This window comes from Rhea pennata, chromosome 2 (assembly GCF_028389875.1).
Source record: "Rhea pennata isolate bPtePen1 chromosome 2, bPtePen1.pri, whole genome shotgun sequence".
Classification (NCBI taxonomy): Eukaryota; Metazoa; Chordata; class Aves; order Rheiformes; family Rheidae; genus Rhea; species Rhea pennata.
In genome coordinates this window covers 154,614,392-154,641,205 of record NC_084664.1, presented here as the reverse complement: position 1 = coordinate 154,641,205, position 26,814 = coordinate 154,614,392, and the positions used below count along the sequence as shown (strand labels likewise).

The 26,814-nt window shown below is 38.9% G+C and overlaps 1 protein-coding gene across 5 annotated transcripts in view; it reads left to right on the top strand.

Moving 5' to 3' along the window:
• CYRIB (CYFIP related Rac1 interactor B) overlaps positions 1 to 26,814 on the top strand; it is a 95,434-nt gene that overhangs the window by 28,511 nt on the left and 40,109 nt on the right. For 3 of the 5 annotated variants that reach the window (XM_062568423.1, XM_062568419.1, XM_062568421.1), the window contains exon 2: positions 25,204 to 25,283. The exons of the other annotated variants lie outside the window; for them this stretch is intronic. The gene's annotated coding sequence lies outside the window, so the exon portion shown is untranslated. The remainder of the gene's footprint in view (positions 1 to 25,203; positions 25,284 to 26,814) is intronic. 5 annotated transcript variants of the gene reach the window in all.

The following is a 26,814-nucleotide window of genomic DNA, read 5'->3' as shown; positions in this document are numbered from 1 at the left end:
ATTTGGAGTAGTGAGCTAAGAGGGTTTCCATCCCTCCTCTGTGGTGAAGGAAGGAGGAATGAACTGGGATTTCTGAGGGTTTTTTTTTTTTGGGGGGGGGGGATTTTATTTTATTTTTTTTCTTTTAAAGAGGGTTTTATTTCAGTCTTCTGTATTGCTGTGATTAGCTCTTTAATTTGACAGATAATTCTGTCCTACTGTAGCCACTGTAAGGAGGAACCTTTAGCTCTTGCTATTTTGTAGTGCCTTGTGGCTTCTCAAGTTTCTCTTTAGAGGAGAAACTGTATCAACCAATATAAGAAGTATAAAGCTGCTGTTACTTCTCTTACTGGAAAGGAGGGTAAAAAAAAAAGCAAAAAAACAACAAGAAAAAAAACACACTTTGCAACTATTTGTGAGCTTCTGCTTAAGACAATATAAATATGACTTATCCTGGTTAGAAGACTGCACTATTTGGGAGAAAAACAAAACAAAACAAAAAAAACACACAGAGAGAAGAAAGAGCTTACTCCTGCATAAAGAAAAGAACAGCAGCCTCTGCTGATGGAGCTGTTTTTTTTTTTTTTTTTTTTTTTTTCTCCTTTTCTTGCCAGGCCTACTGTATTGGCTTATGTTCAGCTAATGTTTGGCTGACCATCTTTGCAGCTAGCATCCCTAGCTCTTTTGCAGCAGACTACATTTTTTAGAAACTTGCTTTCTTTTGGAAGTTTTATAATCACTGATATAAAATCTCTTTTCAGGCCTTAAAAGAGATTTTTCTGGCTTTTTAGGGAGTGATCACAACAGGATTAGTTTTAATCTGAAAACTTGATCAAAATACTGGGTTTCTAAGAAGCACAGCTGGCTACTGATTGAATATTAGGCATGTGGCAAACAAACATTACTGTTCAAACTTGAAGTACTTCATGTAGAAAAGGACACACAGACTTTAAAAAATGAGAGCCTCAGGTGCTGTTTTCTGGACTAAACGCACACAAAGCCTGTGTGATAAGTTATGTGATCTGTCAGTTCTACCCACCTTTACCTCTGTGGGTGGATTTATGCAATTTAAGTATCTTCAGTTCAAATAAGAATTGTAGTGACACTTTGTAAAAGAACATAAAGTGCAACATGTTGAAGCATAGCTTTGTGTGGGTGAGTCAGGCAAGAGCTGGAAGTAGCAGTAGTAAAAAGAAAAGGAAGTAGTCACGGTAAAACTTTGTTTAAAGAAGAAAAAATGCCAAACAAACAAACAAACCAACCCCACCAACCATCTGTCTCCAGAAGATGGAAACACAGTAAGGTGATATAGTTAGTATGCTAACTGAGCCACATAGCTCAGTTTTCACACTGCATTGGCTTCACCACACTGCCAGAATGACTCAGTACTGCTTAGTTTTGTCTCATTGATGTATATATGATAGCTTCAAGTAAAAGAACTAAAATGCGCATAGTAACTTCAAGAAATTTGTTTAGCTTCCACAGTTGCAAACCTGTAACTTGCTCTGAGCACATGGTGTCTTTGGTCTTAGTACTTTTGCATGTTAAAAAGTGTGAAGGCCAAATGCTTTTTTTAAAATGAAAAGTATAAATGTTGTGCTCAGAATTGGTCTACTTCCTCATTCAGAATTACAGCTTTATTTAAAAAAAAAAAAATATATATATTTACTTTGGTCTTGGTAAACTGCAATTCTTGGCCAAATGACTGGGTGTTTCATTTTTATCGCGTTGTAAACAAGCAGAAATTTGATTTAACAATTACTTTTGAATTTAACATTTACTGTTTAATAACACAGTTACAAGCCAAAGGAGGTTATTTTGTGATGGTACTTAAATGCATCTTGTTTCAAGGACAATGTTCAATCTTAATTTAAACTAGTATTTCAGCTCATCTGTGGAAGCTCAAAGAGGGGGAAAAAAATAGTGAATGAAATTCTTGTTAGATATGTTGGAATCACTATCTTTCTCATATGGGTATTTTATCAATATCCATATTTTTTGAAATACATTCTGACACCTTTTTTATTTTATTTAAAGCTGCTTTACTTAAGGTATTCTTGCTTTCCCTTTCATTAGAGGGTCTCTGAGTAGTGATGACTACACTTGACCTGCTGCCCTTCACTGAAGGAGGGCACCTGATAAACATGCTTTGTTCTCTTATCAATCACTTGTCCTGTGTAACATCATCTTTTTCTTATTACTTTCAACTGTGTTATGCTTCATAAATTGCCCAGACTGCTATAATAGGATAGGCTTATAATGAAAGCTTGAAGTAAGGCTATGTCCTTCCTGCCTGTGGACAGTATATACTGGAAGGTAGGGATCATGCTTCTGTCTCATGTTTAATCAGATAGTTTCGCTCTTATTGCTCAGTCCTTTCTGATCCTCTTTTATACGACATTTATTTAGAATGTTCTTTTTCTCATAATTGAGGAAATGTCTGACATAGAGAACATTCTTCATGTTTTCTTTTGTTTTGACCAACCACACTTTTCTCTGCTTTGTTCTCCCGTGAATACTTCTAAAACCAAAATGTTTAGAGTACTGATCCTAGTAGTACCTGATTTAGTGGTATGATGGCTCTGGGTTTTATCCTAGTGTTACCTTTGTTTAACATCATTAATACTGGTACTCGTCTCTACAAAACTGAGGCTTAGAACCGCCTGAAAAGGGAGGAGTTTGAATTTTGTCTTGTCATTTTCACCATTTATTTATATATATATTGTTTTTGTTTTGTTTTAGGGTCCTCTGCTTCTTGTCAGATTGCCCAGATTGGGGGCCTCTGGAAGCATGCTGTGCCCTGTCCAGGGCAGCAGTTCTCCTTAGGGTCTGCTGTGCAGCTCTTAGAGCAGGACAAGTCTCCACAAGTGTGGGCGGTTGCACTCAAACTGCTTTGGAATCAGGGGAGGCTCCTGGAACAAGAAATGTCTTTTTTTTTTTTTTTTTTTTTCTTTTTTTTTTTTTTCTTTTTTTTTTTTTTTTCTTTTCCCTTTGTGGATCTTAGGATTGCTCACGGCTTGTAATTGGGACAGGCTCCGTATGCTGGGAGTAGTCTGTGTTCCTGCAAATGCTCCATTTGGGGCTGAGCAGCATTTACAGTGCAGAAGGGAACTTTCATTTCTTCACGCTCAAGAACAATAAGCGCTACTCTCACCACCCCAGAAATCTCACCTTTGCAGTGAAACAGGACTTCAAGGTCAATATTATAATATTTCCTAGTGCCAAATCAATTGGGGCATTAGGAGTAAATTTAGCATCTCTTATTTTTTAGCTGATTACGGTGGTAGTGTTTATCAAAGGCTATAGGTAATACTTATAAGATGCAAAATTCATTTTTCAAGTTGTTTTACTGCCTGACACTTTGTAATGGTGTAAACTTCACAGTTATTTAGGCCTAATTCTGAAAACCTGGCTGGGCTGGGCTTTTGTTGTTGAACAAGTTTGAATATTCTTGGACACCTCTTTTTTCTTATTCTCTAGATTAGTTGTGGGGGGGGGGGGGGAACAAACACTTTTAGGGAAGTTTGTCTCTGACCCAACAGCTATGTTCTCATCCTGGAAACTTAGCAATTAGTTCCTCCTTTGCTGTAGCACCTGCTCTAAATAAATGACCTGATATGTACCTTGCAAAATGGCACCAATTTAATCTTTAAATAGCAATAGTGCGCTACTGTTTTAAGTATGTTGTGTAGTTGTTTTGATAGCTAGCTAGACTTCAAAGAAATTCTCTCAAATTTGTTCTAAAAATTACAGTCCCAGAACTGTCTCATGCATGACACCACTTAAAACAGTCTTAAATGCATCAGTTTTATCTAAAACTACACAATTTATAGAAAACTGAAGGGACTGGCGAGACTCAGCCGGTAAACTGGGGCCTTTAACCTGTCCAAGGCAGAAAGTGTGGAAATGTGTTGACTGGTCTGCTTGCCTGGTAGCAGGGAATCAGTTTTGTTAGATTATCACATTTATAAGAAAATTATTGTGTTTGCACTTACCTTATTGCCTTGCCTGTAAGTGTCTGGAGGATGCTGATGGTAATGCACCGTGTAATGATAATGCATATGAACATAATAGTTACATTATATACATATAGTATGTAGAAAGATATGATATTGAATATTGTGATATATAGATAACTGATAATATTTCAGAGTCTGGTGGACTGAATATGGACTTGAAAGTTGTGCTGGCCAATATACCAGCAGATGTGGGATGTTATTTGGTCATCTTTGCTGGCCAAAATTCTCTAATGTTAATTGCTGAATTGTTCTTGTCGTGATGTTCTCATCATGGTAGAAGTGGGTAATAAGGATGATTTCTGTAGGTCCATCCACTTCACCACGGTGATGTGGACTGCAGAAGTGGGTTGCATCAAGAGAAAGTAATCTAAGGCTTAGTTAAACTTGCTTGTTTTTGGTTGACAGTTTTGCTTGGGCTGTGCAGGACTGGCCTGGGAAACTGGTGCAGGTCTCATACCGCTTCTGGGGTTTCAGTAGTTCTCACCAGCAAACTTCTCCATGTTATCTCTGTGGTGTTCGTGTTGGCATGCTGGAGAAAATATGGCAAGGGCAGGACTGCTTATTCTGCTGGCATTCTTGCTTAAAGTATAAGGGAATAAAAGCTTTGTTTTATTTAAAGTGCGAGTGGGATTGAAAGAAACAAGTGCAGATCCTAATTTTATGCTAATCTTTAGAAAGTCATTTTGTTGCAGTCTTTAGAGGTGACTGAACTTTCTGCTGTCTGCCATATCTGGAGGGGTTTTTTTGTATAACTCCTCTCACTGATTGCAAGAAACTGATTTGTGCCTGTTCACTTCTTATAAATGTTAAAACCTTTCATTTATCTATGAAATCCTTTGACTAAATAGTCTGTCTATGAAGAGCACCAGATTTTGCTTTTAACAGGAAACAAAGGTGTGTAGTTCTCCTGTCTGTGATGATGTAGCAAATGAGACTAGGAGTTGAACTGTGGCCTGTGTCAATGCCTTATGTTCTCTTGAATGCCAGGCTTCTCCATTAAAGATATATGTCTTTTAACGTGGTTTGTTAGCTTTCTAAAAGGAGACCTAAGGATGTGACTCAACCTTGCAGAAGGAAGGAAATAAGAAATGTAGGCTGTTCTCATGTTTTGAACTTACAGCAATCCATTGCGGAGGGCTCGGTATTGTTGCTAAATAAATGTGCTTCTATATGTGTAGAAAATAAGGAAAGCATGCCTATATGTGAATGTTTTTGCCTTTAAGTGAGCCATGACTGTTAATGACACCTTCCAAATAAACAAAACGTGCACAAAACAACCCCTTTCCCCAGATTTAAACCAATTCAAAGGAGTATGAAGCTGCGTTCCCTGCTCCCCTTTTTAGGATGTGAGGAGGAAGTACTATGACTTTTGGTATTGGATGTATTTTGAGATGGCCTTAAGTTTGCTCATACCAGTCTCAGTTAATGGTATGGTTGAAAATGGGTGACCTGTGGGCAAGTGGACAATAATCCTGTTTGTTCTCTTTTTTTAATAGTTTTTTGAATCACTTTGTCATGATGACTACAGGTCTGAAAATGATGATTCATGTAATCTGTTGATCCAAACTGAATTTGTATTTAGTACAAATTTATCAACCTGTGTAGTGAGCATCAGTATTAAACTGCTGGTTTTATGGTAGATTATTTTGTCTAGAAGTAATTAGCCAGCTAGTTAAAGAATGGAAAAATATGGTAGCTAAACACTGTTGTCTTTTATTCCATTTATTGTATGGTTAGTGTGCAAATAGGCTTTCCAAGCTCAAAGGAATATCCTCTTCATCAGTGTGCTGCTGCAAGGGTTTCCTCCCCTCCTTCAGCTGGAGTCTGGACAGTATTCTGAAGCACAGCTTTGCACAAGGTTAAAACCCCGTAGTCTGGGAGGCATTAGGACCTCTGGAAGTCCTGTGCTCACTCCTTGAGCAAGGTGTAAAGAGCATGCATGTGCACAGTGTACAGATGGCAATAGTTGGCTAAACTAATCTTGCTGTCTTAATACATGGCAAGCCTTGTCCATGACTTCATTAGCTGGGCCAAAAGTACATGTCACTAGCTGGTCACAAAACTACCTGCACCTCTGCTATTTTTAAGTTGTCTGTGGAAAGCCGAATTTTGTTTATTTTTAATGCATAGCTAGTCACTGCTGAGCTGGCTTGCACAGCCTTACAAACTGTTCTCTTGGCATTCACTGCAGCTGTGAAGAGTGGAATTTTCCAAGGTTTTGGGATAGGAACAAAAAGTCAGGATATGTTTGAGACATCTGATCAGTGACTGATCCAGGACTTGTATCCTCAGAGCTCATTCTTGATCTCTTGTGCTGTTTGACAAATCTGCTCTTTGAGCAGTAGGCTAAGCGAGGAAGGAGAGCCCTTCGGAAAGTGGAGATGGGAAGGGAACAGGTGGCAGAAGACTGACTTTGTTGAAGGTACACAGCCAAGTGCTGGTTTGATGTCAGATTAAAGATCAGTTCAGATGTTGCTTTCAAAGCGTACAGTCTGCTTGAGCACTAAACTCTACAAAGGGAATAAAGAAAAATCGTGGATGAAGTTGATGACAGCTGCTTAAAAGAAGAGTAAGAAACACATCTATTACCTTTTTCTGCTTTTCTACGTAGAGACTGAATCTGCATAGAGTTCAGAAAGTGGATTGCCTAGCCTCTTGACTAGTAAATTAAAATACCTGCTTTATGTAAACCTAGACCAAACTGATCTGCATGGTGATTTAAACTATGGAAGACAGAGACAGGATACTCACCAGAGTAAGTTGTACTTTGATTTGAAAGAAGTTGAGAGGTGATGTGATAAACATGCATGAAATAAATGAGATGGCACAGGCTAACAGGGGATGGGTAACTTCATGGTACTTAAAGTAGGCACCCCTTTAGCAGGAAGTAAGCTTAGTAAATGAAAGCAGATGTCTGTTTTTCCGCACAATAACTAATCAAACTATGGCACTTGCTCTGACAGTTGATTGTAGAGGCTTAAAAAAAGATGCAAGTTTATTGAAAAGTGGCCCTTGTATGACTTTTCTTGATACTTACACATTTTTATATCATTCAATGGGCAGATACAACCTCTAGTTTAGAAAGTCTCTGCACCACCTGTGGTAGTGAGGATACTTCCCTAAATACTGGCTGTTGGGATAGGTAGACATTTGGTGTGAATCATTTTGACTGTTAAATCCTTGCCAGAAAAACCTAGAAGGATTCAATAAATGCTATGAGTGTAGCAGGTAATGGCCTAAGTTCAGTGTTGGTAAGAATCTTGACACTGTAGCAGAATAAACTTTGAAGGAGAAAGTTTCAGACCTTTGTTAGTCTTCAACTTTTTAGGAAATATAAACAGATTTCCCACCACCACCACCCCCAGCAAAAAAAAAAAAAAAAAAAAAAAAAAAAAAAAAAAAAAAGGGGGGGGGCTGAATACTCTCTTTTTAACAGAAGGCTCCTCCTCATCTTAACACATGCATGTATTGCTTTCGTTACAGTTAGAATATGTGTTTGTTTGCTCCTCCTACTAATGCTGAAAATCAATGCATTTAAAGTTAGTGGTAGTGCTAGGTCATGATATTGGTTGTGATACGCTTTTGAAACCTGAAAATAGAGAGGTAGGGAAGCTAGTTTTGTTATCCCCAATAAAGTGCACAGGATATAAAATTCTGTACCTCGAGAGCTGCTTTTAAAGTAACCCTAAATCAAGATATAGTGTCCTTTCTGTGGCAGTCTCCTCATTATTAGGATGCTAAATGATTAGTCGTGTTTCGCTGTTTTGTGTGGAAGGTGACTTTGTGAAGCTGCCAACGTAGAACTCTAATTGTGGGAGGTTTTTTTATCTTATTCTTTTACCTCTCTCCCCCCCCCCCCCCCCCCCCCGATCTCTGGTTAGCATCTCTTGCTCTGCAAACTCAGACTTCATGACTGAATTAGATTTCAGTTACTGAGTCTTCTTGATCAGCAGAAGAAACTCAGGTTAACTTGTAGATGTCGAATGAAACAGAAACACGTTCTCCTTCCTTTAGTTGATGTGAGGCTGCTAAAAGGGGAGGAGGAGGAGGGCAGGAAGAGTGTACTCACCCGTTAACAGCCACAATAGCTTTCAAACAGAGAACTGCATTAACATTATTCAGTGTTAGACAGTCTTATTTAGTGAGCAACTCTGAAATTCTGCATCGTTTACAGATAACATTTTGCTTATTGTGCAGAGATACCTTTCAGTGCCCCTATTGTTTTTTTTTCTCTTCTTTGTGGGAGTAACTAGAGAACTTGAATGTGGATCCTGTCTGCCTGAAACTTAACTTGAAGCTGTGACTTGACTGGAAGCTTGTGACTTTTCTGCTAGTAGGAGTGATTCAGAGTAATAGTTATAGTCATTCCTGGTTCTATTTAAATATTGTGTACACTGACTTTTTTTGGGTGGCAATTCTGGTGGCTTCACCTTTTTCTGAACTTAGTAGTGCTATGTCTATTTTAGTATGTTTCTCAGCAGTAAATGATGGGTTGGAAAAAATTGTGTTCAGATGTTTCTCTGATCTGGTGATTTGAGTTGGCATTGCATTATTCATTCACAGTCTGAATTGCACATTTCTTCTTGTTTTGTTAAGTATGAATAGTTTTCAGAATTGGAAAAACAACTTTCAGAAGTGTGCAGGTTAAATTCAGGACATGGAGTGTTTAGTCAGTACTACAATTTCTAGCCTCCTTTAGCCTTAGCGAAGTGGAACTTTTCATAAACATATATACTTGATCCTGCTCTAACAGCTAAATTGGAATGAGCTTAATTCTTCTTTTTCTATGAAGATTGTAAGCAGTTTGCCTTAATCTAAAGGTCATCAAAAGACAAATAAATATTGCTTGTTATTGGAAGAAAGCCACAACTTAATTTGCTCTTAAATGCTTAATTTTGCTTGTTACTGTCTTATGACACTATGCTTCTAGTGAAAGTAGCCATGGAAATTGCAGCCATGTGCAATGCTGCCAGCTAAGAGCCGAGATGTTGGCATGACTTAATTTTCATATTAGCAGATCGGCCCTATGCAGAAGTTACCTCGCACGTTCTTTCACATACAGATCTGTTTCAGAGCAATGCTGCGCTTCTCATCTTTTCAGAAATCTGTTCCAAACATGACTTGCACCTGAACTGTCGTCATTAGTTAAGACCTTGTTTTAATAACCTGTAGTCTCAAAACAAACTTGAAGGAAACGCTGCCTCCCTGGATAGTTTTGACAAACCACGTTTTGTTTGGATGAATTGGGTGGCTTATCTTTGTAGTGACTTCATATTCTTAAGAAAAACAAACCAAAACTCTAAACTATCTCTTAGCATAACACGGACATGTATTGTGTATGTAACTAAAACAATGATTTGGCAGAAGAAATATTTGTTAGTGACTTTTTTTTTTAAAAAAAAGATCATTGCTGAGCACCAACTTGTTGTGCATGTGTATAAAGATTATAACGAAATAATTGTGGTTCCAGTTGTATGGCAAATTACTGTGATAGCTACTGTTCAAATAAGTGTCCTGGTTCTATAAGTGATACTTGAGAGAAATTAATATTTTTCCACATATTCCAGCAAATTCTTTTTGCTTTGATCTCAGTTACACAGTGACAAAGCTATTTTAATTGTGTATTCATTAAGCATTGTTTGATTAGATATGAATTCAGGTGTCTATATTTAAAATCATCCCACGAGAGTGGGCAATATTTCCCCCATGGTGTAGCTGGATCTTATTTTCAGTAGAAGGACTAGACTCTGTTTTATGCAAGATAGGGTAGAAGTAGGAAAAATAAGTTAGCAACTGAGAATAAATCTCTGATCTCTAAACTTAAAAGGTAAGATATAGTTTTAATTACATAAGCATGGTGGTTAAGGTGGTAGAACTGTGGTTTCTGGACAACTTTTGTGTGTTTAATCTTAGCGCTATTACATACTTTATAGGATAAAGCAAATAGGGGTGAAATCTTTAGTTTCAGGAGTTAGGAGGAATTGGGTTTTGAATAAGCATGCAAAGTAAAATTTGAATCTCTTAAAGTATGTCAGAGAAATGCATTGATTATGAAATATCATGCATTTTGAGTTGAAGGCTGTGTGTTCTTGGGATTTTAGTTACTTCTAAGTGTGGTTATTTGTATGAATGGTAAAACCTTTAGAATAAAAGGGGCGATGAAAGCTGCCAGCAGGTAAGGAAGTTGACATGTAAACTTGTTTGAATGAAACTCTGATTTTTTTAATGGTTAATTTTTAATGATTAGATGGATAAATTCTCTGTGTATGTATACTTCTATCACTAGATAGCTACACATATATATGATACATACAAATACATATACAGCAATATGTTCTAAATTGAAAGTGTACTGGGCAGGCAAGACTCCTCAAACTGTCATAAAACTGATGAAAGCTTGACATCAATAATAAATAAATATCCCCCCTCAAATGGAACTAGTTACAATTCTGTTCTTATTCATACCTTGGCTTTAACAGTGTTCCTGGTACAACAGCAAACCTCTCTCTTCAAATTGCTATAATGTAATTGTTTTGATTTCCTGCTCTTTCTCCGAGCCAACCTTTAGTATTCTATAGCAGTAAGGTACACATCTTCTTCTCTCCTCCTGGGAGATCATAGGAGTGGGTGATTGAGTGGTTAATATTCTCTTGCAGCACTACCTCTGTCTAATTGCTCCTTCTAAGCTTAAATAAATTCATAGCAATTCTTCTCAACTTTGTTAATTATATTAATCTTCAATTTCAGATCTTCTTTTAGGTCCACATACCAGAAGGCTTTTTAACTGACCATATCAGTTAGGCTTGTGAAGAAGAGGCAGTAATTCTTACTAATCCAACCTAACTAAACTATTCACACTGACCCGAGTTAGTCATTGGGAAACCTTACTGTTGAGGAGCTGTATCCTGTCTTTCTATAACTGTCTTTAGAAAATCCAGCATCCTTCCTGTTTGTAGACAAAGTTTTTAGGGAAAGGTAGAAAGCTAATCGTTTGAGCCACCTGATCTTTCTGAAGGGGCAGGGGGGAACGCCAGGCAAAACTTCAGGTCTGATAATGGTGCAGCAACCTTTAAGCTAGGAACCACTTACTGTCTTACAAATACCTTTTAACGGATATCTTCCCTTCGGAGTGTTGAAGACAAATGTGTTAAGGAAAAGTTTAGAGACAAATTAAATTAAATCCCGTAATCTTGTGACAAGCAACTCCACTGTCAATGTGACTCAAAAGTAACACAGAATTGATTGCCTTGATGCCTGGCTTGGAATTCTGTGCATATGTCAAGATTTTTTAACGTAAATTGTAAGTGTGCTTTAGGATATAATGGCAAACTCCTCACATACAAGGAAGTTCTTATTTACCCTTTTGCCTTGCAGATGCTTGTTCTTATGCATAAACAAAATTGCCTTTACGATTTGAATGCCATCTCAACATTGAAAGTGTCCAGGAATGGCATTCCTTGATTTTTTAATCTCTATTCTGCTGTGAAAAGAAACTAGCTACCAAGATTACTCTACCAAAGAAGAATACTTCTCTGCACTTCTGTGAATATAACTATATAAAGACAGTGTGAATTAGAAAATGTTCTAAAACCAGAAGTAGATTATTCTAGACTGAAGGAGCAGATATTAGGTCTTATTCAGCTTCCTCTTTTAGTCAAGTAACAGCAGTAGGCTGAAAGGCTGCCTGCATTTAGCTTTAATGCAACACAACTATATGTCTTAATGTTTTGAATAGTTCTGAGTTTGAAGAGTTATAAGAACAGGGCTTGAAGCTTCAGATAGCTTTTCATTCTGACCTAGCATCTCAGGTGGGTTCCAAGTGAACCTCATAGTTCATCTGATTATTTGCCAGTGAGACTTTGGACAAGGTGTTGATTACAAGTCAAACCTCAGTATGCTGAGATTACTTCCAGATTTCTGTTTTTTTGGCCCAGTCAATTTTCCTATCAGTAATTTTGGGACAGTTTTTGATGCCTTTCCTAGCTAAGGGTTGTGGCTTGGACTTCTTGGCAACTTTAGTTGTGCCTGCTGATTTCCAAGTGACAGGAGTGAAAATGGCCAGGTATAGTTAACTTGGTTATTTGCCAAAGTCCTGTGCATTAGCATATATCTGGAACTATTTGCCCTTTGACTTAAGAAATGGAAAAACATCTAAGTGTGAGGATAGGTTTTGATTTCTTTGAATTAAAGTAGTATCTATTTCAGTCTCTCAAAGTAACTGTTTTGCAAATAGGGAGAAGTAGACTTAGTCAGAAGTTTTGAAAGCCCAAATAAGGTATTAAAGGTCAGTCCTTCAAAAGTACTCATTTTCCTTAAAGTAGCTAGAAGGGAATTTTAAAGAATAAAGAGGTCAGAAATAAGTATTCATTCTTCAACACATGGCTACAGGTTAAGGAAGAGGTTGGAAGCTACAAATTTGCATACCAGGATTTGCGTTTATAGTAGTGACTTTGAACTGTGTTGCAATGCTTCTGAATGTCACTGATTTGAATATTTGTGATTAGCAGTGCTTGCACACTGGAGAAGCCTGTTATGGATAAGTAAATGTGCAGCTTGATGGTAAATGAAATTTGCTTTTGATGGAATCAGTCATGAACATTGATGTAAGTTTCATTTACCTGAAAGTATTGTTAACTCTTAAACTCGCCACAAGTTTTTATAATAAAATGTTTTGAGAGTCTGAGTTCTGATGGAAATGCATCAGAGAACAGATGAGCGTCTTGATCGGAAATTATGTTGTTCTCCTGTAGAACACGTTTCTGTCTGTCAGCTCTTGAAAGTACTGAAAGTGGTTGAAGCAAGTGAAAATCAGAGTAATTTCTATGTGAGAGGAGATTGAGTTGTTTAGGACTGTCACATCACTTCTTCCATTAGAGATATCCGAAATAGTATGAGATGTGAAATACGTATCTTTGGTTCATTTAGTAGGGCACACAGCTGAACTTGGATACACTTTTTTAAAAGGATAGCATGAAACAGTAATTCAGCTTAAACCAGGAGTTTCCCAGATCAGTACTGTTTTGTGACAGCAGCTTTATTTTCAGTCTAGAGTCACAGTAACTTAAAGTGTTTTCATCAGCAGAAGTGTTTAGAAGTTAGAATAGATCCGGTCTATCCATCAGGGAGCTCTTCTGTTTTTTGTTTTTTTTTCTTTTTTTCAGAATTTGGTACTGTCCATTTCCAGGAGTATATGAGCTTAGTCCTGTGTGGAGGTTTTTTTTTCCACACTGCATATTTTTGCTGGTGGTGAAATTTCTGGAGGCTGTTCACTGTCCAAACATCTTTCTGGTCTTTAGAATTGTTTTGTTTTATTTTTCCTTTTGGTCCCTCTCTGGACTGAATCAGAATCATAGAATGGTTGAGGTTGGGAGGGACCTCTGGAGATCATCTAGTCCAACCTCCTTGCTCAGCACGGTCACCTAGAGCATGGTAGACAGGGTTGCATCCAGGCGGGCCTTGAAGATCTCCAGAGAAGGAGACTCCACAGCCTCTCTGGGCAACCTGTTCCAGGGCTCTTGTCACCCTCACAGGAAAAGTTCTTCCTCATTTTCAGGTGGAACTTCCTGTGTACAGGAACTTCCTGTGCTTGGGTTCCTGAAGTACACTTTTTTTTTTTTTTTTAAATTTCTATGTCTTTTGAATTTCCAGCTCATTCTGTGTAAACTTGACTTAATTCTATTTGAGACTTGAATGCTGAGAAACTAGCTGTTTTTGCCAGCCTCAGAATTTAATATCTTTACCAGTTAGGAATGCAGTATCTGTTTTTAAGGGTCTGCTCTGATTCAGTAACTTGTGGTTTTAATGTGCAATGGTACAGAGGCTTCAGAGATAACCCTGCATATCTGCTTCACCTGGTCTTTCCTCAGTGACAGCCTTGAAGGTGATTAACAGCTTCTCCCTAGTTTATCCCCTTCAAGCTTCACTCAATTCTATCTTTATCGACTGCTGCTCTAGCAGAATTCAAAGACTACAGGCTTGTCTAAAGCCCTGTTATGCCAAGTGTTGTACATTCGTTCCTCATCTCTAATGAGGCTAGAGAACCAGTAATGTTAATTACTTGGAAGTTTGTAGGAAGTCTTCAGTAAAAGCTGAACTCAAACGCATGTTTCTCTAGTTACTGAAACATTAGATTGAGTTTCTGTAATTAAATATCTCCTAATAAGACACTTGTAACATAGAAGCAAGATCAGTAAATCTATGTAAAACTCCTTTAGGTTCTCTGTATGTACACACTGACTGAAAGGATATCCAGGCAAGAAACTTTTGTACCCTTAGATCTGGTAGATCTCAGTCATCTTCCCCACCCCATGCTATTGTTGCTGGTATTTTTTTTTTTTTTTTAGCAACTAACTGAATTTCCAGAAAAAAAAATACAGGAGAAAGGAGCCCAGAAAGCTAACATCTGTTTCTATATTTGGGTGATAAAACACTGAATAAGTAAAATTTAATACTTGTCTTGTTACTGAATCTCTGCAAAGGAATTCACTTTTACTGAAAGACAAAAATAAGGCTGCAGAAAGCCGTGCCATCAGCAAAAGAGTGCTTGGATTACTCTTTAAAAACTTGGCTTCCCTGCTTTAATGTTTTCTGTGATGTTCATGACAGTACCATTAGGCTAAAGTAATCTTCTAGTTTTGCCACAGTGACAAGACTGCATTAACGAGATTTATTGTCCTGTAAGTCGTCTTACTTCTTCTGTCCTGTCTTCTTGTCCTATTCCAGTATTCAGAGATTGCTGGCAGAAGTTGTCTGCTGTTTTGGAAAGATTGTGCTATAGGAAGTTCTCTTAGAAGAACACTAATAAATCATCTATTTTTTTGGCAAAGTCTTTGCCACATGAGATGTCTGTGATAAATTATGTAAGTTCATGAATGGCAATGCAAATAATTCCATAGTAGGTAATGTTTGTTCTAGCCCATGCTAGGCATGACAAGCCGTGAACTAAATCATGTCCATCCTGATAGTTAACTAACTTAATTTATCCTGAGACTCCTTACAAAACGAATGATACAGAAGATCTCTGTCGTTGCTCTGAATGAAACTGAGGCCAGGAAGGGTTTAATCAATAGTTCCATGGCAGACTGAATGTTCTTAAGTGCATACAGCCCTTCCCTTTCAGCAGCCAGACATGTATGTGGTACACAATTAATATGTGCATCTGTACCAAATCCAGTGCACCCTCCATGCACTGCATTGTAGCCTTGAACCAGATCAGTGCTCCAGCACTATAAGATCCAGTGGCTTCCTAGAAGATGTGCATGTATGGTGCATGTGCAACATACTTTCATTTATATCCCCTGCCAGGCTGGAGCTTCTTCCAGGGCTCTGTTACACAATTTATGTAATGCTGTCCCACATGCCATCTTTCTGAAGAGCTCCCCTGCTGAGCGGGGAGGTTGGACTAGATGATCTCCAGAGGTCCCTTCCAACCTTACTGATTCCATGGTTCTGTGACAGTCCCTGCCTTTCATTTTATTGAATGTAGATCTGTTATGTGGCATTTGCCAACGTCCTGATCTTGTGTTGTAAAGGGCCCTGTTGGCTTCTCATGAAGGAGCAGCCCAGAGCAATGTACACCTCACTGTCGTGCGGCTGTAAAGCACTTTGCAAATGAATTCCCTGATGTAAATTTGGAGATTGCAGAAGCCATACAACTTAATTTCCTGTCTAGTTACACTTTATTAGTATCTTTTCTCCCTTTTTGTCTATTACACTTGAAATCTGTAGTCCTGGAGCTCTGTCTTGATAAGTGCAGATATGTGCAGCATTTGTACCAGTCACGCTCCTGCTGCATGTACTTCCATCCACTCAAATTTGATCATAAGTGGATGAAGGAAAAGTGATAGACATGCATCTGCAGTTTTAGCTATATACAGCAACTTTGCTTTTACCTGAATTTGTGCTGGGCAGGACTGTAGAATACAAATTTTATGTTATAATGCAAATTTGTGTAACACGATGCCTTTGTTTCATGTGCATATTTAATTTCAGTTTTGCATCTATTTTTCTTAATGGAAGAATGTACTGCAAAATCTGTTAATAAGTATTTCTAGCCTTCGTGTTTGTAGAAAGCTTTGAAACATGGACAGCTAGTCAATAAAAACAGTTTTCTTTCTGCTTGTCTGCTCTTTGAGGAAAATACTTGATTTGAAAATGACGAAATCTCGTGCTGCTTTCACTAAAGCATGTTTGTGGCCATTTGACTGTTGGTGTTTGTTCTCTCACTTCAGCAGAAAACACAGGAAAGACTTGTCCTTTCCTTTGGTTGAGGAGGATAGGATTAGAGACCTAGGCAGGCTAGACATCCACCAATCCGTGGGCCCGGATGAGATGCACCCACAGGTACTGAGGGAGCTGGTAGATGTTGTTGCCAGGCCGCTCTCCATCATCTTGGAAAGGTCCTGGAGAACTGGAGAGGTGCCTGAGGACTGGAAGAAAGCCGGTGTCACTCCAGTCTTCAAGAAGGGCAAGGAGGAGGACCCAGGCAACTATAGGCCTGTCAGCCTTGCCTCCATCCCTGGAATGGTGATGGAACAGCTCCTTCTGGATGCCATCTCCAGACATATGGAGGAAAAGAAGGTGACCAGGAGTAGCCAGCATGGATTTAGCAAGGGGAAATCCCGCTTAACCAATCTGATAGCCTTCTAGGATGGAATGACTGGCTGGGTAGATGAGGGGAGAGCAGTGGATGTTGTGTCCCTTGACTTCAGCAAGGCTTTTGACACTGTCTCCCATAACATCCTCCTAGAGAAGCTCAGGAAGTGTGGGTTAGACGAGTGGACAGTGAGGTGAATTGAGAACTGGCTGAAAGACAGAGCTCAGAGGGTCATCATCAGTGGCATGGAGTCCAGTTGGAGGCCTGTGGCTAGTGGCGTCCCCCCCAGGGCTCAGTCCTGGGTCCCATCCTGTTCAACTTCTTCATCAGTGACCTGGATGAAGGGACAGAGTGCCTCCTCAGCAAGTTTGCTGATGATACCAAGCTGGGAGGAGTGGCTGACACACCCGAGGGCTGTGCTGCCATTCAGAGAGACCTGGACAGGCTGGAGAGTTGGGCGAGGAGGAACCTCCTGAGGTTCAACAAGGGCAAGTGCAGAGTCCTGCACCTAGGGAGAGATAACCCTAGGCACCAGGACAAGGTGGGGGCTGACCTTGTGGAGAGCAGCTCTGCAGAGAAGGACCTGGGAGTGCTGGTGGATGACAAGTTAACCATGAGCCAGCAATGTGCCCTTGTGGCCAAGAAGGCCAGTGGTCTCCTGGGGTGCATTGGGAAGAGTGTTGCCAGCAGGTGGAGGGAGGTGAGGCCTTTCCAGGGCTGAGTAGAGGGGCAGGATCATCTCGAGTACTGTGTCCAGTTCTGGGCTCCTCACTATGAGAGAGAGAGAGACATGGAGCTACTGGAGAGAGTCCAGCGTAGGGCTACGAGGATGATGAGAGGGCTGGAGCACCTTCCCTGTGAGGAACGGCTGCGAGAGCTGGACCTGTTTAGTCTGGGGAAGAGAAGACTGAGGGGGGATCTTATCAACGTGTACAAGTACCTGAAGGGAGGGTGTCAAGCGGACGGGGACAAACTCTTTTCAGTTGTCCCGTGTGACAGGACAAGAGGCAATGGGCAGAAATTGAAGCACAGGAAGTTCGGCCTGACCGTGATGGGGAATTTCTTCCCTGTGAGAGTGACAGAGCCCTGGCACAGGTTGCCCAGAGAGGTTGTGGAGTCTCCTTCTCTGGAGATCTTCAAGGCCCACCTGGGTGCAACCCTGTGTAACATGCTGTAGGTGACTGTGCTGAGTGGGGAGTTTGGACTAGATGATCTCCAGAGGTCCCTTCCAACCTTACCAATTGTCTGAGTCTATGATTCTAAATGCTTCCTCTGTCGCCCCAAGTAAAGGGTATTCTAGAAAAAAAAAAAAAGTTCAATTCCTGTGTTGATTTAACTACTCATTGATTTAGCTTTTACTACACTAAATGTAGTAAAAGTGAATTAAAGCCTTTGGAAATGATGGCATCTCCAAACATTCCTACAGCAAAGGTCCTATAGATAGAGAGCTAAATGCTGGGAGGGTGTGGGAGTAGAAGAATGGTTTAAAGTTCATCAGGTTTCCTGTGCGGAAATAGGAGGCCAGTTGTGTTTAGCAATGTCTCTCTAGAGAGAACCGGATGTGAAAAATCTGAGGTAGTCCACAGATGACCTTTTAAGGATAGGACTTCCTGCTCAAGGTCTCAAACATGGGCACTGCAGTACCTCAAAAAAAAAAAAAAAAAAAAAAAAAAAGAGAGAGAGAGAGAGAGAGAGAAAGTGATCATTGTATCCTAAAACAGTATTTGAAATCATTTAAGCTAGGAGTTTAATCTATTTACACATCAGATAGATAAAACTATAAACATGGCTAAGAGCTGAAAGTATTGCCTGCCCCTCCATGAATTAGGTAACAAGCCTGTCTAAAGCTACCTAATGAGAAATGCAAGGAAAAAAGGCTATATTGACCAAATATCCAGGCTCAGGGCCTCGTGGAGTATTCCCTCCTGCTCCAGGTTTCAGAATTCCGGGGTATTAAACGGCACCTGCTGTGGAAGAGATGGGCTCTGTTGCGTATTAGCCTGGTCAGTGATTGTAGCATACAAGAAACCAAACTCTGATCTTCTCAGTTGGTGGAGGCTTGAACCCATCTTCTCCTCACCAGCCAGGCTGGTGCCTTGGTCAGCTGAAGCTGAGCCCCCTGTGTGCTTTGGGGTGTAAGGCAAGGATCTAGGAAGGACTAAGCACAGTGGAACCTGGTGAGAAAGGGAATGGGCAAGTCCTTGCTTTTACTCCTTGCTTCCAGTGTAAAGGGCAGAATTTTGTCAAATAGAAAACTTAAAACTGTTTTTGCACCAGGGCTGTGCAACTTTTCGTGTCTTGTAAGCCTTACCTGTAAAGAGTTTGTGTAGATTACTCATGCTCTTAAGCACTAAAACTCATTTCTTCAATCGCAGTCTTGCTGCTCTGCTGGTTCTTGATACAAACGGACTTTTTTTATTGTGCTTTCTATAGCAAATGAACAAAGTCAGAACTGATCCTATGTTCATTGTTCATTCCATGGGATAATTCCTATTTTATACAGTGTAGTTTATTCAGTCCCTTGGCTAGATATGTTGCTCCTTGGATACAAGCTATATATTAATTGATATCTGGGGTCAAAGGATGTGCTGTCTGTGCTTAAGTGTTGTCAGAATGAAGAAATCTTCCAAGCTCTCTCTCATCCCATGTGGCTAAAACTTTGTAAATGAAAGCATAAAGCCAATAACTTGCTCATGTTATCTGATTGCCAAGTTTATGAGAACTTTGGCAAGAAGGATTATGCAGTTCTGATCAGCTTTCTGTAACTCAGACAATCCAAACTTACTTGTCCTCTTCCTTTGGTGAGAGGATGTTCTTGATACAGTACAACAGTAGGAAAGGGTTGCTCCTGTTTTAGTCTGTGTATTATTGTATGTCCCTGCCCTTTCCACCTTTCATGAGAATGGCTACAAAAACCTGTTTCATAACTAAGTGGGAGCACATTTTGTCTGTGGCCTGCCAGTTCATCTCCAAGTTGACTCACTGCAGGGTGGTGAGCACCACCATTGGCAAAGCTCAGCTGTCGGGAAAGGGAGAAGTGGTGAAGCTGTTTGTTTTTTTTATTTTATTTTTTTTTCCCTCTTTCTCTTCCCCTCCTTCCTTCTCCCCTCCTTCTACCATCATAGTAGTGAGTATGTCTTACCAGGTGTGTCTTCTCGAGCAACTTAACACACATTTGTAGTGTTTGCTTATTCCTACGAACATTGATCATTGGAGGGGAAAAAAAAAAGTACTGTAACATATTTTTTTTTATCTAGTATGTAGACTTCTTAAAGTACAGTTAGTGATTTCTGTCAGTTCTCTGGATTTCGGATGTCAGTCTGAGACCACAGCACTCTTAAGACTGTTACAGAAGTCCTGATGTCCAGAAGCTGAGGGCCACGCTGGGAGGAAAGTGGGAGGAGATAAGCTAGAAATAGCTGTGTTTTGCAGGAAGTGGATGGCAAGGAGGGCTTCCAGATGCTATTTCTCTTGATTTAATTTAGTGGAGGGGGAAATATTCTCCTTCAGTTATTAGGTACATTTTCAGGGAATGACGGTAACCAAGTAGTATCTCTTCATACCAGGTCTTTGAATTTGTTTATGAAATAGCTTGAACTTCATGCTTTTCCATCTTCGACACAGTTCTTACTTCTACCTGAATCTTCTCTCACTTCCTTACTCATTTGCAAATCAGTTTCAGTTGCGATTTCAGTTTTCTGTTTAACCCAAGAGTTGCACTCTTCCCATTGCTGCGTTTGTGGGAGGCATAGCACAGGTTTCACAGCTCCAAGAAGATGGGAGAACCAGAGCTTTTGAAGATAAGAAACAGTCTTAGGATAGTCAAAACTTCTGAAGTGTAAACAGACTTACCTGAATCTTGAGCACACAGTATTTCCCATAGTAATAAATAAAACTGGTAAGGATAGCATTCTTGGTTTCAGACCTTCAGTAATACTTAGAGTGGTTTTGAAAACCTGTATTTTTAAGGGAAAGTGACTAAACCAAGTCATGTAACTCTACTGAGTTCAAACACCCAATATTTGAAAACTGAGATATAAAGGGATAAAGCATTTAAAATTGGAAGTCATTTCCATGTTTTAGAGTAATTAACAGAGGAAAAACTGGCCACTGTTCTCTGGTAAATTAAATTTCAATTTCAAGTAATGTATTGTCATATGAAAAACATGGGTATTGATAATACTTTGAACCTGTATCAAATGATTACTGTGGGAGAGAGGGAAAATTAAGGATCAGTCTCCTACATTTCTGACCCTGTATCTCTTTAAATTTAACTGGACAGTCCTCACTTTATGTTCAGAATTAATTTCTGATTCCTTGAACATATTTTGATGTTTTCTAGATAAAACCTATAAAGAATATCATCTTATGTTCCAGTTGGACAAAATTAGCTTTTCTGTCGTTCTGAAATTGTTCTGGTGAATGAAGAATGGTAGTCATTTGAGGGGGAAAAATTAGCAGAGCATCTCTTGTGTACGGTGGTATGTTGTATGGAAGCAGAACTGGGCAATTTTCTGGGGGAAATAAATAAATATATATGTATAATACACACACACACACACACACATATATATATATAAAGCCTTGCCATTAATTTGTAATTTATAATGTGTTGCAACATAATCATTATTATCAGTGATTCACAGTGGAAACTTAAGATACGGAGTTTTAGTATAATTCTTTTGATCTTATATACTTGGTTTTATTTCTCTCCTGAAAATAAGCAGATGATGAAGTATTCCCCTTTCAACTGTGTAGGAGTAAACTCCTGGGAATATTTTAATAGATCTCTAAGCATCAATTCCTCAAATCACAGGAGAGCTTCCTCTTTTAACTTAGAATTAAAGTTTTGGCAATATGTTGGTAAGGGGGAGGGGAAAATTGTTTTAATGAGGAATGAACTTCTGTAACAAGTTTTGTTTTCCATGGAGCAGTCTGTGTAAATTCTAATGTTCATAGTTTTTGCTACTTCTGTAGGAGACCGGATCAGTTGTCTTCTGCATCTGTAAGAAGCACTGCAAGAATTATTTTGACTGCTCAGTTTGCATGGTCTCTTACGTATGGCAACAAAATTATTTATCAACTACCACAAGCAATCTGACACTTATTTATTTTTAAGGTTCTTTATTATTTTTAATACCCATTCTGTATACGCTTCTTTCTAGATATGTTTTAACCTGCTGGTGGGCTGTTACCTCTAACAGTCTGTTGTGATCTATGCTGGGCAGGATACATCATCTTAAATCACTGTTGCTGTCCCTTTTGTGCTTTCTATTTTTGCACTAATTATATATCAGACACAAGCTAAGGTGATGTGTGTAATGTGTGATTTTTTTAAATGCAGATCATGTCTGCCTGTCCCCAGTGCTGGTACACAGGCTAATGCTAGCTGGAGTTATTCCTAAATATACATCAGAGAAAGCTTTTTAATGTTCGATTGATGAAGTAACTTGCTATATTAAGTTGTGAAAATGTAGATTTCTCTGGATTTTGAAGATGCAGCATAATTTATCAACAATTGAAGGAATTAAATGGTGTGTCTCCAACTACCTCAGATTGTTACCTCAGTAGTACTTTTGGAGATGAATATTCAGAATATTTGACCAGAACAAGGCAGAGAATTAGAGTGCAGGTTATTGGGTCAGCAGTCAACGCGTCGAGGAGAAGTTGAGCAGAATTCGAGAAGATGCTTTGATCTCAGTTCTCCTCTGCATCTCAGCCCTAGTTCGTTTCTGTTACCTCTCTGCAAAGACTCTGAGGCAGCTCTGACACACAGCTTACAAGGGAGCCTTGCTTTAGTGGTGGCTAAGCCTGAAAAAAAATTCAAGATAACTTTAAGTCCCAACCTACAAACTGCCGTATCTAGAAATATTAAGCTGCTTTGCTACACTGCTTCAGGGACTTATGTGGAGTACTCTGAATCTTTTCCGCAAACATATTAACCCGTATGCTTTACCATTCTCTGTTGGGAATGTATTAATGAAACTTCTCAGTGGTGTTCTTCCTTGTAGCTCAAATAAAAATAGCACCCAGGCACCAAACTGGAGGCTTGGGAAGCAGTGACTGAGATTCTACCTGCTGAAACATGTATGCCAAAGAAAAACACGCATCATGCAATTCACAGAAGCAGCTCTTTGTATCTTTTTGCTTAGTATCAATTTACTTGAGCATGAATTTCATATGGAAAAGAAGATTTAATCGGGCATTGTACTGCAGGATTTGATTCTATCTTCCTATTAAGTGAAAAAACTCAGGAATCAAGGAATAGTCCTGTGCAAAAATTTGTGTAGGTGCAACTCGCTGAAGGGCCAGGCTGGAGAAATGGGTTCTCAAGAGAAACTGCAGCCTGGGAAGTGCTGGGCAGCCAGGACAAGAAGGAATGCCAAGCAGTAGAGGGGTAACATGGGATGACGTTTTGGGATGGAGCTTTTTCATGCTGGTTTAGGTGCTACTTTCCATAAAACAAAATCCTGCGTGCTACTTCAAATAATTACAAAGAAGCCTGAACATACAGAACTGGCAACGTGGTGATATGCGAGCAGGTCCAGTGGAAATTTGAAAGAAGCTTTCTGTTTAATAAAATCATCAATCGTGCTGGAAAAAATCCATTCTGTGGTACTGAATAGGAAGCTTTTTCTCCTGTGTTGTTCTAGGGTAGATGGTTTCCAGTGTTTGGTTGAGTGTGTTAAAGGAAATTATGCATGTTGCAATTGCATAGATGCTCATTCACCCGTGAGAACTGTGAAAACTTGCTGTCGGCTACTCCTGGGCAGCAGAAGTGTCGCTCTGCTCAGCGACTTACCCGGCAGCATGCGAGTATCAGATCTTGCTGCTTCCACTTGCGAGTTTTCACCGACTGAGTTGCTGGGAGTTGTCGACTCGACAGTCGCTTGGCAGGAGGAGCCACGGCTGAAGGGGACTGAAACTGTTCAACAGCAAAGTCGGCTTTAGCAAATCTAATAAAGAGTCTTGGATCTTTTCTGGAATTCTGTCTTGCACAAAGAGAACTAGTGCTTTGTACAATGACATTTGCAGGGGAAAAAAAAGAGCATTAATTTGCCAGGTACCTTGTTTACCTTAGTTACTCCCTTTGATATAAATTGCCAAACCTTGCAGTTAACTAACATTTCTCTTTTTGCTTTCACTGTTTGTTGCAATTCTGTGCTTCTAGGGTGGCTTCAAATAGGACCATTTGCTTTTGTTTAAGTTTTGCATAATAATTCTTACTAATCCTCAGAGTTCTTGCTTTCTCCTCTTCCCCTAGCTGTGCTGTTTGGGTTGCAGGGTTCATCTGAGCAGGAGAAAACATGGATAGTCGCTCTTGATAGTTCTCCCTATAATTAAAATTACAATCTCCTCTTCTCCCCTCTTCAGTAGTACTATGGCCTGCATGATTAGAAATTTTACAGCAAGGCAGCATACTTTTGTGTTAAATGCTTGTTAATCAGGATCAGATAATACAAGGAATGCTTCATAGGTGATTAAATGCAAACTAACATTGAATATCTTAATCCTATTCAAGTGGAATCTGTGAATGTCATTAATATTATTTTATATTTCTAAAACTTGTTTTTTTATGATAAAATAGTTTCATTGCAGAAGGTAGTTGGGTTTGCTGTTGAAGCAGGAAGATTGTAAATCCACAGTACAAAATGGAAAGGTTGCTCTTTAAAAGAAACTTTGAAATGCTAAATATTGATGGGATGGATCTGGTACTGGGAGAAGTAAGAGCTACAGTGGTTTTGCTGAAGCAAATTTAACTGAGAACACTGAAAAGTATTTAAGTTTAGCTGAAATGGAAAAAGCCTACCAAACCCAAAGTGAAAAGGCTTGTTTAATATGACAGCAGACAGGTGCTTTTTTGGCCTGTTCATAATTGAGTTACTGTATTAAAAAAATGGAACTTGTTTACCATATGAAAACTACTCCAAATGAGCTTAAAATTTAGAACGCTGTGGCTAGATCTCAGCGGAAAGTTTCCACTGGAAACACTCTTCTGGTCTGACTGTCCAAGCACTAAATTTGTAAACCAGAGCATTTGTTTTGGGGTAAAAAATGTGAGTAATTTTAGAGTAAGCTCAGATCAATAAAAACTTTTATTGACCATATTTGTCTTTAACTGGTGAAAACTGTAGAAATGAAGCATTTTTTCTCTGTGTGAAATACATAGGTCCCTTCCAACCTTACCATTCTATGATTTCAATATGACATTGTAAATAAAATTTGAACTGAGAGTGTAGGTTTTTCTCTCTCTTTCCTGTTGCAACTATTTGTAATTTAGCTCACTAATATTGAGATGTAATGCTCTATTTTTTGGTGCTGTAATTACTTGTATCTTTGCTCAGTAATGCTGAGATGCAATGCTCTATTTCTGGTGCTTATGATCATGGATAGCTAATTGCCTTTCTGACTCACAGAAGAGTTCATAAGAACGCCTTTCCGTTAGCTTCTGCTGTCACTTCTATAAGATCCCAACTATTTTTGAAATCAGCATGTTTTATTTGGATTCTTAAATAACTATGTTCAATGACATCACAGCAACAGGGGATTAACTTTGACTTACCCTGGCTAACGTAATTGGAGTTTAATGATGTTCTTCTGTTTGTTCAGATTCTGAAGACAAGCTGCCGCATCAGTAATCTGAGGAAGGGGAGTTCTCTGTTAAGACTGCAAGAAGATACTGCCAACTGGTAAACATTTCTTTAGGTGTCTTTGCTTGTAGGATGTTTCTGTGTTTTCCATTAATTTGGTGTATTGAAAGGAAGGAGTGGTTTATGCAATAATTGTTCTTTTGCAATTAAATGTAGTTTAATGATTAAAAAAAAAACAGAGCATTGGTGTTTAATATGTAGGTATTTAAGTCAGATTACAAAGTCAGAATACAAAATGATATAAATCTCTCCCCTCCTGCCAGAAGAGGGGGAAAAGACCAGCCCTTTTTTTATAGCAGGATATTAAACATTGTGGTCTATTTGTATTTTCTATTTTGACTAATATATTTTGTCTGTATCTTACTCCACAAGGACTATCCATTTGAAGTGTAGTAGTGCAGACAGTGCAACTTCAGATCTGATACTTTGAAGACTGAAGGGAGAGAAAAAGAAAACTTTAAAGAAATATAGTTTAGATGTAGAACATGGCTAAGCATGCTAATTTTAGATGCTTAGAAGATGTCATTAATACGTTTTTAATTACTTTTTTTCTGAGTATTAGAAGAGAAGCAATTTTCACTGAAAGCAGTATATGATTACATAACTAAGGGTGTATCTTAGATCACAGGCATTAAAAAATCATCTCTAGAGTACCTGTATGTTCAGAAGACTAAGAGGATTTTCAGTGGAGATCTGTAGTCTCTTACTAGCAGTTTACTAAGCCCTAAGAAAAAGGTTGAGCAAAGCTTCTACAAACCAATTATAGGGAAACAGGAGATTTTGGAGCTTCTGAGTACAGGCTGACATAGCCAAAATATGTGTGCATCGATTGGAAGTACTGAGTTTACAACTAATTTCGCTACTTCATTTACAGTATGATGTAGTCGAGTTCTTCACTGGAAGGGAAAACATCCATAAAGTAAAATCAGATATGCATTCAATTTTCCTCTGTGATTATGCCTTACTAAACGCTACCTGTAAAACTTGAATCTTAAACTTTTATTATTATTATTGCTTGAGCTGCAGAACTAAATGTACTGGTGTCAGGAGAGGCTTCTTCAACCAGAATGGGACAAACAGCTGGGTCCAAGGTTAAATGTGGAGAGAAGCAGCAGCCTTGCCAGTAAGGAAGCATTAACCTTTCATGACCCAAATATTTACAGATGCTTTATTAGGTAAATTTAACTGACACAGGAAGCTTAAGTTTTATAAGCAATTGAGCATAGCTTTACAAAGTTGTGTTGAGTAGCTTTTGCTATAATCAGCATTGATAAAGAATGTTAAAACACTTTGGTTACTTGGCCAAACTTGTGTTAACAACAGCAAAATTTTGAAGGCTTGCAGTGGTCACTAGCATGCATCTGTCAGAAACAGAATCAGGAAAGCAATCTCTGACTCTCTGTAATCTTTCTTATATAAAGATAATTCACGTAATACGACTAATTGGGTGCGCTAATTTCAGGAACTTTGACTCTGTAAGATGGTGGCTTCTGACACGAAGATACGTATGGGATTCCCTCCCAAATCCCAAGTCTTAAAATGCATGGCCCTCAACTTGCAGAGGAATGAA